The sequence below is a fragment of the Mesoplodon mirus genome, assembly GCF_964341445.2.
Source record: "Mesoplodon mirus genome assembly, chromosome: 8".
Taxonomy (NCBI): domain Eukaryota; kingdom Metazoa; phylum Chordata; class Mammalia; order Artiodactyla; family Ziphiidae; genus Mesoplodon; species Mesoplodon mirus.
The window spans coordinates 10357547-10375014 of NC_138984.1; the positions used below are offsets into that span (position 1 = coordinate 10357547).

Below are 17468 nucleotides of genomic sequence, written 5' to 3' on the forward strand. Positions count from 1 at the left end.
TTCTGGTTGGTATGGTGGGTGTGAGATTGTTCCGTACATGCACAGTGAAAATGTGGCCCTTCTGTGGGGGCAATGGTTTTTATTAGACTATCTGGGGAAAAAATAACAACAGCAACAGCAAAACCACATTCTCTTGATAGTAATGAAATGCATTCCTGTTTCAGAATATAGGGCAAAATTTACATGGATTATTAAGTAAACTACAAGGCTTTAAAGGAAATTGAAATTGAAGTTGGTTTCTTTAAGCTATTCTCCGAGTGCCTTTAGGGACACACAGTCACTCTCTGTTGGTGTGAAATGGAGTGTGTGTGGTGGTGGGGGTATATATATCATGGTTCAACGCTGGGAAAAACGCTAAAGTGGTAGAAAAAACAAGGACTCTCGAGTCAGATAAATCTTTTGGACAAAGCCCATTTTCTAGCTGTGACATTCTGCAAGCGTCAACTGAAAAAAATGCACAACCTACAAGTTGAGAATTATGTTTTACTTGGCGGACAAAACTGAGGACTTAAGCCCAGGACACAGCATCTCAGATAGCTCTGGGGGACTGCTCTGAAGAGGCAAGGTGGAATCCAGGATATATATAGGAGTTTTTGCAACAAAGATCAGGTAGACAGAACATCAAAAGATTACTGTTAATTAAAGAAAACCAGACATCTCAAGTTAAGGAATTTAGAGCTTTTCTATGTATGGGAAGATGCAAGAGTCTGGGCTCACTGAAATCATTCCTTTGATATGTACCCTAGCCATCCAGGGCCAGTATCCTGTTCTTTCCCATCCTGAGTTTCCTCAGCGTGCACTGTCAGGGGCGGCTGCAATCTGATGATTCGATGGTGGGCATTATGTTTCCATCCTGAGTTCCCTCAGGGGTCACTGTGCCGGGAGGGAGGAAGGTAGCTGTAGTGGCTGATGGCTGCAACATCCTTTGTTTAATGATATGACAGGTGGCATTTTTAGTTCACACAAGTAACTTAAATGAACTGGGCTCAGTTATTTGTAAATTGAGACACAATTAAATTTTTCCTCCTCCTAAGGTTGATGTGAGAAGAGATTGAGATAATATCCATGTCATTATTAATGCAGGGACTGACACCTAGTGTGGGCTGCTATTGAGAGGGGACCATCTCCATCCATTTGTTTATCTATTCATTGGTTTATCCATTCATCTGATCATCGGTTCACTTGTTTACTCATTAACTCACATCCATAAATCTTTTAGCACCTATACTGTACATAAATGCTTTGTCAGCATAATGAGCACTAACACAATTCATTGTCAGTGTCAGTAGTGTGCAAGTCCATAGCTGGACGACACTAAAAGCATTTGGTGGTACAGGGGAAAAAAATAAAAGTCTTAAATATGTCGCTGTTATTGGTATTAGTTATAGAAATTAATAGACAGGAGAGAATGAAAGATTTGAAGGTATTTTCAGAAATATCAATAAATACATGTTTTAGAAAATTATTTTTTGATAAATATTATATTTTATGTAATAAAAATAATTTCATATTTTAATTTTTAATATATTCAAATATAATGATTATTATACATTGCATTATACAAATATATAATTATTTATTACATTTAAAAATATATTACAATGTCTTAATATAGTAAAATTGATATATCATATTTTTTGAAACACAAGCCCTTTAGTTTTAGTCTGAATTCTTCACAGATTTCATGCAAATTAGATTCTTCAAATTTTAGAAACATTATCATGAATTGGAAAAAGTATTAATTAACTGTCACGAAGGGATGCCGTCTATTGAACCTCGACACACAGCGTGGTCCCAGCGATTGAAGACAGCAGAAGCCAAGGGAGGAGGGCCATCAATCCAAGAAGGCACTGGGGGTGGGTGGGGCAAGGTTTGCGCAACACAGCGTTGGGGGCGATGTAGCAATGAAAGCAGGTATGCCCTAAGCTTTCAGAAGCACTCATTTAATGCCTTTTCAAAGATGCATTAAACAGAGTAATTAAGTGAGCAAGACTCTGTGAACTGTAGATAACTCAGGCAGAAGGGGTGGAAGAGGGATTTGTAGGCTTTGGCAGGGATGACATATAGCTCCAGAAGATGAAGGCTGGCACATGATGTTCCTTCCTTGTGTGTCTACCAGGCTGTTACAGATCCAGCCGAGGTTGCATCATTTTATTCTGAGTAAATTATTCAATAGTTTAATTCTTCCTTTCACATCCTGCACTTAAAACATAGACTAGGGCATTATGTGGCCTTAGGAAAATTGCCTCGTCTAGTTTTAACGATCCAGACTTGAAGGGACTGATCAGGTTTGGTCTGACCTACCTTTCATGGTGCTAGCAACTAGATGATGGTTGAGAAATCCTATTGAGGTCCCGCTCCCGGGACTTCCCTGATGGAGCAGTGGTTAAGAATCCACCTGTCGTGCTTTGTGACCGCCTGGAGGGGTGGGATGGGGAGGGTGGGAGGGAGGGAGATGCATGAGGGAAGGGATGTGGGAACAGATGTATATGTATGACTGATTCACTTTGTTATAAAGCAGAAACTAAAAAAAAAAAAAAGAAAAAAAGAATCCACCTGTCAATGCAGGGGACATGGGTTCGATCCCTGGTCCAGGAAGATCCCACTTGCTGTGGAGCAACTAAACCTGTGCGCCACAACTACTGAGCCCACGTGCCACAACTACTGAAGCCTGCGTGCCTAGAGACTGTGCTCCACAGCAAGAGAAGTCACTGCAATGAAAAGCCAGCTCACCGCAACAAAGAGTTGCCCCTGCTCGCCGCAACTAGAGAAAGCCCGCGTGCAGCAACGAAGACCCAACACAAACAAACAAACAAAAAAAAAAAAAAAAAAGAAAGAAAGGAAAAAAAAGATCCTTCTCCCTACAAGAACTTGGTTTCTGTGACCTCTTTCTTCTTGCATGTTTCATAGTCAGATGGTCCTTATTTAAGCGGGACCATGTTAGGCGATTGGCAAAAGGGAAACAGACTCTCAGATAATAAACACTGAGGAGAGGAACCGCATGGGCTCTCCAGGGACAAGCTCCTTGTTTTAGCAGCTCTGAGGATTCATGGACGGGCTCTGAGGACTGTGGTGGGCAGGCTTCTGGAGCATTCTTCCAGCAAGTACAATGACTCAAGTTTTGTGTGATGACTGACTGAGATGAGAAAAATAGACTCAGAGGCTTTAGGGAGGAGTAGGTTTACACTGGCCCAGAGTGATTACTAACAGTATCAGAAATAGGGGCAGGTGTGGTAGATTGTACTGAAGAGATGGGCTGTGCTGGAGTGACAAATGGTCTTGTCCTGATGGTGACATTTGCTGTGCACTTGCCCTGTACCTATATGGACCGTGCCTCCTGCACCTTAGCTCACTTAGATCTCACAACCACTCTTTGAGGTAGGTAGTAGTCGTATGGCATTTTCTTCAGGAAAGGAAAATGATACATAGGTTCATGTAATGCAATGAATAAAAGGCAAAATCAGAATTTCAACGCTGATCTAATAAATGCTGGAGAGCCCATCAAGCCATATCTCTACATTCCTGTGAATATTATAGGAATTTGTTTGTGGAACACGGGTGTAGAATAGCTGGAAAATTCTCACCCTTGTGCAATGAGGTAATGACTCCTGACCTTCTAGAAAGAGGTCAAAGTTTTGATAGCATTCAGGGAGGCAAACTTGTATGACGGAGAAGAACAAGAAGGAATCACAGCTCTGAAAATGACTAGCTGTCTGAGATGGTGCAGTTGTAAAGGACATAATAAAATAATTTTCTTCATATGTTAAAGATTAAATTATATATTAAATGCTTAGATCCATGTGTACTGAACTTTTCATATCACAACAGAATAAAGAGTGAAAATGAGAGTGGTTTAGAGTAAAAGCTGTTTCTCTGTAATTATTAGTATTTATTCCATATGTATTGGTTAATATTTACTTCTAATTTCAAGTGATAGAAGCTCAACTCAAACTTGCTTAAGTAAAATTCAAAATGACCATGGGCTTCAGGTAAGGCCAGAATACAAAGGTCAAATAATGTTACTCATTTCTCTTTCTCCTACTCTTCTTTGGTTTTCTCTTGGTTGACTTTATTCTCAGGCAGACTTTTGACACACAGTTCCAGATTAAAATGAGCAGATCTTTCTCAGTTGATCTAATGAAAGTCATAAGAAAGACCTAACTTGGTCATGGACCTACCCTGTGATGAGAGCCTGACCATGGGACATGGGGAGAAGGAAATTCCCCAAAGGAAAAGATTCCAGGCAAAGACTAATACACTAATACACTTGAGCCTTATATTTGGCAATTATGCAGGATAAGAGCCTTATACCACCTAGTCTTTGCTTTCTATAAAAAAGTTTGGTATTGGATATGTGATAAATGGTATAAATGAAGATGTTTCAGATATACCACCATTTGGGGAAGGTTTGGGGCAAGATCATCTTCCTGCATGAGATACTTTATTTGCTTCATATCAGTCAACAGCCAACAAGTCTTTATCAAGCAATTCCCATAACCTAAGAATCCTGTCCATGCACAGTACAAATCAAATCATAGCACAGTCAATACCACGATAATGGAAATCTCTCCAGACAAGAGAGGCCCAGGCCCCCGCTGCAAGCACACAGTTTCAAGTGATATTCAATAACACCATTTCAGAGGTGTCCCAGAGCATGTGTTGTCTTTGTAATCAGCGGATGGCAGGTAATCTGTGTGGGGCAGATCTTAAGATGCTTTGTTTTTGTTTCTTTTTCCTTAGTGTCCTTCATTTGGGTGATTTCACTATTTATCAGCACTCAATGAGATTTTCAGTTGAGAAAGAACATTCTGGCAATAAATGAGGAATACATTGGAGGAAAGCAAGAACTTTTACTCTATCCAGAGTACATGCCAGGGGTCTGAAAGTAGAAAATATAAAGTGGCAGTGAGCATCCTGATGGTAGATAAAGTTCAGAGTTCATTGATAGACCAGGAGAGCTGGGGAAAGTGTGGATGGAGGTCTAGATTGGAGAAGGGCTGTCATGATGGCATGCAGGGTTTCATTATCAGTGGGCAGACTTGTCCTGCCATCCTCGCCCTCCTTCTCCTGTGACCATGGCCCCTGGGTCTTAGCAGATCTGCCCCAGAAGTTGCACAAAGGCTGGGGTCACCATCCAGAGTTTCAGTTCTCTTGATGTCCATGTTTGGAAGATGTGCTTGCATTCGTTTTGTTTGTTTGTTTGTTTGTTTGTTTTGCAGTACACGGGCCTCTCACTGTTGTGGCCTCTCCCATTGTGGAGCACAGGCTCCGGCCGTGCAGGCTCAGTGGCCGTGACTCACGGGCCCAGCCGCTCCACAGCATGTGGGATCTTCCCGGACCGGGGCACGAACCCGTGTCCCCTGCATCGGCAGGCGGACTCTCAACCACTGCGCCACCAGGGAAGCCCCTGCTTGCATTCGTTTTTGCTCATGGGTGTGTCTGGTCTGAGGATTTGCAATAGACAAGGCCATGATGCCACGCTGAGGTGACTCTGAAGAGGAGGAAGGAGAAAGCCATGCATTCTGTGTTTTCATTGCAGGAGTCACCTGGCCATGCAGCACTAGTCCCAAACCTCCTTATTTTTTTTTAACATCTTTATTGGAGTATAATTACTTTACAATGGTGTGTTAGTTTCTGCTTTACAACAAAGTGAATCAGTTATACATATACATATGTCCCCATATCTCTTCCCTCTTGCGTCTCCCTCCCTCCCACCCTCCCTATCCCACCCCTCTAGGTGGTCACAAAGCACCGAGCTGATCTCCCTGTGTTATGCAGCTGCTTCCCACTAGCTATCTATTTTACATTTGGTAGTGTATATATGTCATTGCTACTCTCTCACTTAGTCCCAGCTTACCCTTTCCCCTCCTCGTCTCCTCAAGTCCATTCTCTACGTCTGCGTCTTTATTCCTGTTTTGCCCCTAGGTTCATCAGAACCATTTTTTTTATAGATACCATATATACATGTTAGTATATGGTATTTGTTTTCCTCTTCTAAAGCTCCCTATTTTAAAAACACATTTTTTTTTTCTTTTTCTTTGAGGTACGCGGGCCTCTCACTGCCGTGGCCTCTCCCATTGCGGAGCACAGGCCCCGGACGCACAGGCTCAGCGGCCATGGCTCACGGGCCCAGCCGCTCCGCGGCATATGGGATCCCCCCAGACCGGGGCACGAACCCGCATCCCCTGCATCGGCAGGCGGACTCTCAACCACTGCACCACCAGGGAGGCCCAAAACACATGTTTTTATACAATTCCTTTACTCTCTTGAATTAAAATAATAGATTGTGTAACCTACCTACACACAAACATAATTTCAAACATTTTAATGCCCTAACTCTACTTTGAAGTAGGCATAATTGGAAATTAACTCACAGTATTATATATTTCAACATATAACTGCTTAGGAATGACTATACTTGATGATAAAAAAGAAAAGAAAAAGAACAAACTATCACAGCTTTATAAAATGCTCCCTAGGGGTCGGTACTGCTCCCCAGCTGAGAGCCACTGGGCCAGTCCCAATGCTTCCTTTTAGAGATGAGACAACTGTACTGGGGTGTGTGTGTGTGTGGAGTCATTTCCCCAGGACACATTGGGAGGCAGAACCAGAGCTCAGGTCCCCCAGTTCAGGGCCGTGGCCCAGCATCAGCCCCACTTCCCCTGAAACCGACTCCTGGAGTAGAAGCCCCAGAGACAAACTTGGCCCATATTGAATACTGTTTATATCCATTGGGGTAGGAGAAAGGGCACCAAGAGAGAGGCAGAGAAGTCAGCAAGGCTGTAATCAGGCATATTCCAATGACCTTGAGAGTTCACTTCCTTATGTGTTCATTCATTCACTCACTCATTCATTCATTCACCCTGGACTTTCAGGACCATCTCTGCTCCTGTGGAGTTTGTATCCCAGTATAGTATATAATAAGTCAGGAGTTGATAAGTGCAATGAATAAAAGGGGTACTTGTGACAATTACAATTGGGATAATTAGGGAAGAGCTTTCTGTACAGGGGACATTTAGCTGAATCTTAATAACGTGATGGAACCAGTTAAGCTAACATCTGCATTCCAGGCAGGGAGACCAACAAGTTATAAAGGCACTGAGGTAGGATAGAACTTGTCACTGATAAGAGCTAGGGTAAAGGTGGTGGATATCATTGTCTGCTGTTTTCCCTACCAGCATTCCAGAACTCTCTCCTCTCCCTGCTCCTCCCCCCCAATGTTGAGCATATAACCCAATTTTGGCCATTTACACCCTCTTCCTACAGACTTTGAAACTAAGACCTCTGGGCCACCCTGGGTAGCACCGGCTTTCCCAGAACTAGTTGTACAACTTTCTATTTAACTAAATGAGTACTTCGAGAGCATTCCAATAACTTATTTTTGTGTGTAAGTTAGCTAGTGCTGACTTCTGTTTTTTTTACCACAGAATTGCTAAAAAAATAATCGCCTGCTATACTTAGGTCACCTTTCATGGAGATGCCTGTAGATAACTGAGATTTAGCTTGATCCATTAGTAAATAGAAAAGAGTAGTTGCACGCTATATTATTAGGCAAGATGGAAGTGGTTGGTTCATCACAACAGATATTAACAAAATCATAACAATCATTACCAAATAACAGTTTAAAGCTAACAATAACCAATTTTCTAGATTTGCTACCACTTTACCATAATGTGGGCACTTTGTAAACATTGCTTCTGTCAGCTTACTCTATATTAAGTGGCAAGAATTTTTTTAGAACTGGGTCATCTCTGCACTAGACTTGTTTTCTGTGGAAATGCCAGCCAAATAATCAAAGGCAAATTGAATCAATTAAGTGTATAATAGGCCAAATTTATCCTAGGAGGCCTGCCGTACTCAAGAGATGATTTGTTTTCATTTTACTTAGCAAAAAATAAATGTTAAGACCATACAACAAAATGTCAGCTGGCTTTTCTTTGGAAGATAACCAGAGACCCAGTGCCCACTGGAGATGCGTGTGGCAGCTATAGGTGTGTGGGAAAAGTCTTCCATGGTCCCTGGACCTGCTTGGAGTGCTTTCAAAGAGAATCACCAGATAAGCACTAAGAGCTTTTTAAAAAGCAAATTTCTAAATCATTATTTAAAGTAATATTTTAACCTACCACATATGCTTTGGGAAGTAGTCACTTGCATACCCATAATTACTGCTCCAATTTTGTCTTTTTTTATGCTTTCTTGACTTAACACCTTTCTCTTTTCTACTTCTGTATAGTCTTTTCAAAGCTAAGAACCTCATTTTCTTTTATTAATTTTCTTCTTCTTTGCTGGTTCCCTGGGTTTAAGGTTGCTCTCGGGTATTTTACTGTAAGTGATAGAACAAAGTCTGTTAACTCTGTAACACTTGATTTCCAGTTTTCTTTAATTTTTGAAGCTCCAGTAGAATGAATATTTCTCTTGCTAATTTTTAAAGTGGTTTAAATCTTTTTCTGAAAATGAATGTATATTTTCCGAAATAGGTTTTTACTTTATACTTAATTTTATGCCTCAATCAGCCGGTTGTCTTCAGACTTCCTGCTGTTTCCCTTTCCCCTAAACTTTGCCCTGGTTTCTACCCATTTCTTATTCATCATCATTCTCTCTGTCTCTCTGTCTCTCTGTCTCTCTGTCTGTCTCTCTCTGTCTCTCTGTCTCTCTCTCTCTCTATATATATATATATATTTCCCATTGCCTTTCCTGTGAAAAGGTAAAATTCGGTAAGGCTCAATGTTATTCAATATCAGCCTACTCAATATCTACGTGGATCTCTAAAGAGCATATGGAGCTCAACACGCCCTAAACTAACCTCCTGGTTTCTGTGCCCCTCACACCTGCTCCACCCATGTCCTTCCTCACATGGTTGCTGGTACTTCCATCCTGCCAGTTGCCAAGGCGAAAAGCTTTGGAGTCATCCTTGAATTCTCTCTTTCTGTCATGCCTCATATAAAATCCATCAGCAAATCCTATGGGTTCTACCTTCTCACCTGGATTATTTCATAACCTCCCAACAGGTTTCTCTGCTTCTATCCTTTGCCTCCCAAATCCAAGGGAAAGGCCTCTGCTATACTATCCTCAGGAAAGACCATGGGAGATCAAGGATATCCTTTCAAAAGCATGACTTTTATCATGGTGTACCTCTTCTCAAAAATATATGATGCTCTGATTTTATCCAGAGTAAAAGCCACACCCTTGCTAAAACATACCAGGCCACGTGGCCCAGCTCCCTGCCCCTTCTCTGGCCTCTTCTATTTTTTCACTCCCTTTGTACCAGCCATGCTGGCCACTCCTTGTTTTTCTGTCTCTAACTTAGATCTTTGCTCTAGCAGTCCAGTCTGCCTAAAATGCACTCTTGTCATCTCAAATATCCACCTAGTTGGTTCTTTTATGTGAGTGTGTGTGTGCACACATGTGTGCATATACACGTGTGTGCATAGATATATGTGCATATATGTATACACAAAGTAGCTTTATTGAGATATGTAATTCACATACCATACAATTCACTCATCTACTGTGTACATTTCAATGGCTTTATATTCACAAAGTTGTGCAACCATCACAAAAAAAGACTTCTCATAATCATTAGTAATCACTCCCTATTCCCTTCCACCACCAACCCTAGGGAACTACCAATCTGCTTTATATATTTATGGATTTGCCTATTATGGGCATTTCATACAAGTAGAAACATGTAATATGTGGCTTTCTATGACTGGTTTCTTTCACTCAGCATAATGTTTATCAGTACTTTTCATTACTGAATAATGTGCCACCATACTTTATTCATCCACTCATCAGTTGATGAACATTTGTGTTGTTTCCACTTATTGGCTATTATAGACAATGTGGCTATGAACTCTCATGTACAAGTTGTTCTGTGGACCTATGTTTTCATTTATCTTGGGTTTTCACTTCTCTAAGAGCAAAATTGATGAGGCATATGGTATCTATGTTTAACTTTTAAGGAACTGCCAAACTGTGTTCCAAAGCAGCTGCACCACTTCACATTTTCACCAGTAGTGAATTAAGGTTCCAATCTCTCTCCATACTCACCAACACTTGTTATTTTCTGTCTTTTCATTATAGCCATCCTAGTAGGTATGAAGGAGTATCTTACCTGGTTTCGATTTATATTTCCCTGACGACTACTGATGTTGACCATCTTTTCATGTGCACTTGCTGACTCTTTGGAATCTTTGTTCTAATTACACCTTCTCAAGGAGGTCTATCATGAACACCCTGTTAAAAACTCTACTAGGCACCAATCCCTACATTTTCAAATACCTTCTTTACATAGCCTTTGTCATCATCTTAAATATCACATTATTTATCTATTATATATGTTTATTGTATGACTTCCTCACTTTACTCTGATCCAACTGTGAATACTCAGCAAGAGCAGGAAGCTTTGCTTTGATCATTGATTATATCCTAAGTGCCTAGAAAAGTGTCTGAGAAATAGAAGGCACTCAATAAATATTTATAAAACTAATGAGTGAATGGAGAGAAAAATCAGGCTCAGAACAGACAAGGCAATAATTATGGAGACTGGGTGGAATAACCATTGCTTTTGCCTCATTTTCATAGGTGATGTGCCAGGAGCTTTGCCACTCTTTGGGCTTGTCCACTTTTTAAATTGTTGTTTCTGGACTGCCTTATCAAAAGTATTTAAGGACATGTCTAGAACACATAAGCACCATGATAATAATTTTAAAAAGATTTTCTGGAAGTTTCTCTTTTGTATCTTTGATTCTTTGTACCTGTGACTTGGCTACAAGATGGTTTGTAACTGACAAGAATTTTTCATTTCCATTGAAACCATACCAAGACTGACAACCTTGAACCATCATTTTTACCTTAGATGTGAGGCATTTTATTGATACAGCTAAAATATTCATTAGAGACTATGTTTTAGTAAGGGCAAAAATGGAGATGGAGTTGGGGAGGACGGCACTTATAAACTGGCTATGAATACTAGAACTTAGAATAAAATGCTGTTGTTGACTGACCAGTACCTCTACCTATATGGACTTACAGACATAGTAGCACATGTGCTCAGATGGTGTGGTCCTGATAGCAGCTACGGGTCTCAGTACATTCTTCTACTGCCTTTTGCTTTTGCAAATGAACCTACTCCAGTGAACATTGGTGTTTATATGGAAACACGTGCATCCTAAAAATAGTGATGACTACCATCTGAATCACCATCTTCTTAATAAAATTCTTAATGACTCTTTAATGCTATTAGGAACAAAACATGTCTTTCCCTCATAACTGAGAAAAGATTATGTATAATTAGTTTATTAGTGAGGATACCTTTCATCTTCTATACACATTTATGAGGATAATAGCTTTTTGGGGAGTCCTGTATAGTTTTTTGAACATCTTCTTTGGCATAATCATGCTTAAGTGCTACTTGAACTGTGAACTCAGCTAATTTATCTATCTAGCATACTTTGCTAGGCTCTTTTGTAAGCATTTCAGTTTTGGCATCAGAATAAAATAAACAAACAAAAAAAACCCCTACAGTTGTATCTCAGAGATGTAATGGAAAAAGAAACAGAGTATTATGGCAAGCAATGTCTTTGGAATTCTTGTTTTATAAATAAATATCCACAAAAACATACAATTTCAGATTTCCACGTTAAATCCTCATTCACCTGTGGTCTTGCTCTGATTATCACCATCAACTCTTCAGTGTAAACAGTAGAACAAGAGCTATACTGCAGAATAACCAGTGGAGAAATAGTTACTGATGGGAAGTACTGACCAAGTGAGCATGAAAGTGAATGGTAGAGTTATTAAGCACAAAACTCAAAGAAGGAATGACTCATCAAGCTTCCTTCCTCAGATATAATGTGGGTCTAGATTTAGAGGAACCATCTCACCTCAGTGGTGTAATCCAGCTTTTATCCTTTGTGTCCAATGGAAACACCAAGTTGGAAAACTTTGAATAAACAATTGAATAATTAAGTAAGCACTACAGTTACAAAGGTCACACTGAGGCAAACTTCTCCTATCCTGGGAATTTTTTGCTTTTTCCACTGTACTCATTTGCCATCTGGATAGCTTCCTTAAAGCTTTTAAGAGCAGCAACTAGGAAGACATTATAAGCAATGTTTAATCTAAATATCTATGTGTTCACATACTTTGTGATTTGAGTGTTGCTATGATTGATGATCAATTCCAGCACTTCCCCAATCCCTACCACTGAATAGTTTTGTCTTTATTCCATAGCATCTTGACCAGACCCATGCTTGATCAACCAAATTAATTTTCTTTCTTCCAAGGACTTCATCCTGGTCTTACTTGGTTCTTGAAGTGTGACCTGCCTTTTGAATGGAGGTAAACCAGTCTCCTCTTGTCATACCAACAGCAGGAGAGAAAACAGAGTTGCCTCACTCCAGTTCAACTTCTGTTTCCTTATCTCTTGATGAAGGTAAAATACGTCTAGTCCTGTGGGGAGTAAGGTATCAAACATTATCCTAGTATTATCCTAGTATGTTATTTTATCTTTTTCTCTAAGGATGGAATTTTGTGGCAAGATATAGGGGCTGTGATTCTCCAAAAATACTAAGCTTCATTTTAGTTTCTGTAGTCACTTGTCTTCTCTTCATAAGCTTACGGCATTTCTTCTCTTCATAAGCTTGTGGCTTCACAGTTACTTTTCTCATATTTTCCTTCTTATTCAGTGGTTTAATTCAATGGTCTATGACATATTTCCAAAGAAGGTCTAATAATATCTCCATCTGACCTCCTCTTTGGTGATGTGAGCTTCCTGCTTTCACATTAATGACTGGACTCTAAATCCTTTCCACTTGAAACTGGGCTGACCTCAGAGACTCAATACGAATTCTGTTTACAGAAAAAATATCAACAAAATATATGAGATCTAAGATTACAATGAGCAATAGCACATGGTGGAAGTAAGACTGTATGATTCTTAAGACTAGGTCAGAAAAGTCTTAGGGCTTCCATTTGGGTCTTTTGAAATGTTTCCTCTCCTGATGTTTCTTCTTGAAACCTAGCTTTTCTGTTTCAAGAAGGCCCAGCTACATGGAGAGAACATATATAGGAGTTCTGGTAAACAATCCCAACTGAGGGCAGGTTGCTGGTCACCCCTGCATAGTGTCAGACATCTAATTGAAGTAACCTTCAAATGATTCTTGTACCTGGCCATACAAGAGTCATGCCTAGTCAATTCAGTATTCTCAGTTGTGGCCCAAACATCATGAGAGGTGAAGAGCCATCCCTTCTGAGCCCTTCCTGAATTCATGACCACAGAATCTGTGAGCATATCAAGTGGTTGTTGCTTTACACCACAATGTTTTATGAGTGCGTTTAATGCAGCAATAGATAATTGTAACAGAATTCACCCAAGAACAGAGTGTTCCCATAACAAAAACTTAAAACTTGTTACTGTGTTTGAGATTAGGTTGCAAATGGAAAACGAAAGAGTTTTGAGGCTTCTGTTAAGAAAATTTGGAAGGACGTCAAAGAATATATTAATAAAAGCTGGAAGGTCAGTAAAATTATTATGAGAAATTAGAAAAAAGTTTGACAACACAGTTGAGTATTCAAATTATCATGTGGTGATATAGAAAATAGAAAATAAGCCTAATAAATTCATGGGTTTCCTAATGAAATTTCCAAGCAGAATATTCAAACTACCAACTTGCTTCTCTTAGTCATGCATCATAAGATGTAGAAAAAGAGAGAGATAAGGTAAAAAAGGAAATATTTAGTTTTCAAGAAAAATTTAGTAGAAAGATAAATAAAACCGTGACTTTCTGGGTTGGAAAATTTAATTGAGTTTAATTCCAAGCCTCTCCAGATGGCAAAAGATTTTCAAAGTAAGGAAAGAACTCATGGCAAAGATCAAATTCAGAGCACTATCAGGAAAATAGTCTTGGAGTAAGGATGAAGCTAATGGTGTGACTGTAAAACCTTTTGTAAACCATAGAAAGGATTTAAGGTAGTGCCTCAGGGGTCCTTTCTGATGGCAAAGGCCTCCTAACCATCTAAAGGATATACCTTGCAGACACTCTCTGGTAAACAATCTAAGGGAATTATCCCACTGCAGCTTCACAAGGGGCCCTGGATGAAGAAAGTCTATCTCAAAGAGATTATTGAATATTAAGTGTTTTGAATGGCTTGAGCAACAAAAGATAATTCACAGAAACCCCACAACGTTTTAAAGAAATTATACTGGCAGAAACACCATTAACGCAGGCTAAAAGGGATAGAGACAGTACAAAATGTGAAGTTCTTGACATCTTTAATTCCACAGGCAGGAAATACTATAAAAATAATGACTCCATCAAATACAGGCTATTATTTAAGGCAAAGGCAGGATGATCCACAGCCTGGAACCAAGATCCTAGAGGACAGAGCCAAGAGACACAGGAATAGAGACAGGACCATGAGTGGTCTTGTTGAGGAAGTTTCCAGTGGATAGACCTGGCAGGCTCCCTTTTCAGTGGCTGTGAAGGACCTAGGACTGCAGAAGGAACATGTTTACTGGCTTAGAGGATTCACTATTTCAGAGTCTGGATCTTACTCCTTTCCAGAGGCTCACAAATTGGACTCTGTGGGCTTGCAGAGAATCGTTTCATTTTCCGGGGGCAGACATAACATTAGCCAAACACGTTCTATTGATTCATAAAATCAGAATTCTGATTCATCGATTTATAGTGAGAAATCACTCACTGGAATTTGAATATTTAAAGACTACAATGGTCAGGAAATTCCCTCTCTATTGGCAAAGTCTTTCCCACAGTAATATAGGGCATAATTTGAAGTCTCAGTATGCCGAAATCAGGAAAAAAAACTGTGTATGGTTGATTGGAATTAATTAGATGGGCTGAATACACAGTGACTTCAGGCTTCATCTCATTTTATAATCTCATAATAGAGGTGGTTTTACACTGTCTTCTGGGCTATAGCTCATTGTCATTGTCTCAATATTGGCAATGCCTGCCAAAAGGACTTGAACATGGAAATTACAAGGTTAAATATTCCTTCTCTCTATGCTGTGCTTGAGTGGAAGCTGCTACTTTCATTTACTCTGCCTCCAAGGCTCATCATATTCCCCTAATGATTAAAACATTCTTCTTTTAGACATGTCAATAAAATCAGTCAGGCTACACTGAAGATTTTCATGTCTGGGGACTATTCTGTATTCTTAAAGTGTATTTGCACTTGTATTTTTCTTTCTGTTTTGTGTACTTCACTAATACTTCAAAAGCTTTCATTCTCTGCCTGTCCATAAAGTTATACTACACTAGGGAATGATCCATATATCTATGATCCATTGTGTCTATGAAGTATTCTGCACTTCTTAAATATTAATTCAGATGTGATGTCATAAAACTTTTTCCTAGCAGCCTGGCATTCTGTAATTTTTCTTACAAGACTATACCCCCAAATTACTACTTATTTCTTCCCTATTCAAGTCAACCATTGATACAGTTATGATACTGGTGTGTCTTACTCTTTGAAATTGCCTCATTTCATTGTGATTTTGTAATATCTGTAGTGAAATATTATTTTCCAAATCCTTTTGTTTACAAGCATTGGAAATCCACTTTCCAGTAGATACGAAAAAGAGGAGTTTATTGTTTTTGTAATGGAAGGCTTGATCCTGGGCCTCAGATTCTGTCATTGCAATGCTGGATAGTTCTGTTCTTTTATTTCATTGATCTCATTTGCTGATACTATAGATGACTTCATTCATGTAGCTTTGGAAGATGATTCTAATGAGTCTCACATTACATCATCTTTATGGCCTCATATTTTAGAGGAGGAACAAAATTATCTCTCCCTCTATGCATACATAATCCAAGTTTTGTAACTTGCTCTTATCTTTGAGCTAATTTTTCTTTGACTAGCAGAATGGAATGCTTTAACTGGCCTGTGTAGGCTGCTCATGGATTATTGGAAGGCAAACTATGAGAGCCACACCAGAATCCATGTAATTTGAAGAAGTGGTTTCCCAAGGGCAGATTGGACTTTTACCAGATAAATAGTGAATGACACTCTGGGAATGATATTAACAGACAGCCACATATTTATATACATATGCTATGCCCTGTAATAATTACAAAGGCATTTATGATTTCAGCTTTTGCCCAATGTATGTGTAATATGTTAAAGTAATTGTGAAATTATCTGAAAACATAATATGTGACCAAAACAATGTTCTATTATAGGGATTGGCAAACTATAGCTCATGGGCCAAATCTGACCTCTGCCTGCTTTTGTAAGCAAAGTCATATTGGAACACAGCCATGTCCTTTAATTTATTGTCTGTGGCTGCTTTCACTCTACAACAGATTGGGTAGTTGTGACAGAGACCACTTAGTCTACAAAGCTGAAAATATTTACTCTCTGGTCCTTTACAGAAAAAGTTTTCTGACTGCTCTTCTATTAGAAAGATTTCCTTGTTCAATTGAGTACAGTAAATCCCCTACATATGAACCTTCAAGTTGAGAACTTTCAAAGATGTGAACGTGTGTTCATATGTCCAGTCACGTAAGTTAGTTCACGTGTCTGGTGTACATTTTCATGTGGATGCATCCTCTAGTGGTTGTGCTTTTGTGTACTTTACTGTACAGTACTATTGTTGTGCAACACGAGGAGCTTACTAATGAAGACCTGATGGAATTGGAGAAAGGATGAAGAGAGACAAGAGAAAGCAATAACTGAAGAACTGAAGAGATTCATGATACTGGAAATAGCAAGGGGATTTTCTTTATTTGAGGAGGCACTGTTAGTTTTTGAGGCACAGAACCCAAACGTAGAATATTACACGAAGTTTGCAGCAGCTGTTTAGAATGTGATCCAGTGCTGCCGTGTCATCTATGAGGAGAAAAAAAGAGCATCACTGGATCGTTTTTTAAGGGAGGTAGATAGAATTGAATCCAGCAATCAGTGGAACCAGAACCTGTGCCATCAACGTCAGGCATGAATGAAATTGCATCTTGCCCTCCATCTCCTATGGCTGATGATCCTTCAGCTCTACCATCAACCACCTCCTCTCCCTCCTCCAGTCAGTAACTCTTCTTGCCTGTTAGTTCGATGCCAGCTCCTGTATGCCAGCTGTTGTACTGTATTACTGTACTTTTCAAGGTACTGTACTGTAAGATTAAAAATGTTTACTTTTTGTGTTTGTTTTTTTTAATGTATTATCTGTGTGAAAAGTATTATAAAGCTATTACAGTACAGTACTATATAGCCGATTGTGTTAGTTGGGTACCTAGGCTAACTTTGTTGGACTTATGAACAAATTGGACTCACCAACACACGCTGGGAATGGAACTTCTTCGTATGTCAGGGACTTACTGTAATCTCTAACTAGTAAATAAGACCAGGAAGAGGCAGTTGATTAGTTTAATCATCTGAGTCAACAGAGGTAATTGATACTGGAATATATCTTACAGCAAATCTATCTTTAGATTCATCTGGGTAAA

The 17468-nt window shown here is 39.5% G+C and overlaps 1 pseudogene across 1 annotated transcript in view; it reads left to right on the forward strand.

Moving 5' to 3' along the window:
- Nucleotides 1-1759: 1759 nt before the first annotated feature.
- LOC309809829 (large ribosomal subunit protein eL8-like) overlaps nt 1760-17468 on the forward strand; it is a 79809-nt pseudogene continuing 64100 nt past the window's right edge. The window contains exon 1 of the transcript in view: nt 1760-1914. The product of the transcript in view is annotated as a large ribosomal subunit protein eL8-like (transcript). The remainder of the gene's footprint in view (nt 1915-17468) is intronic.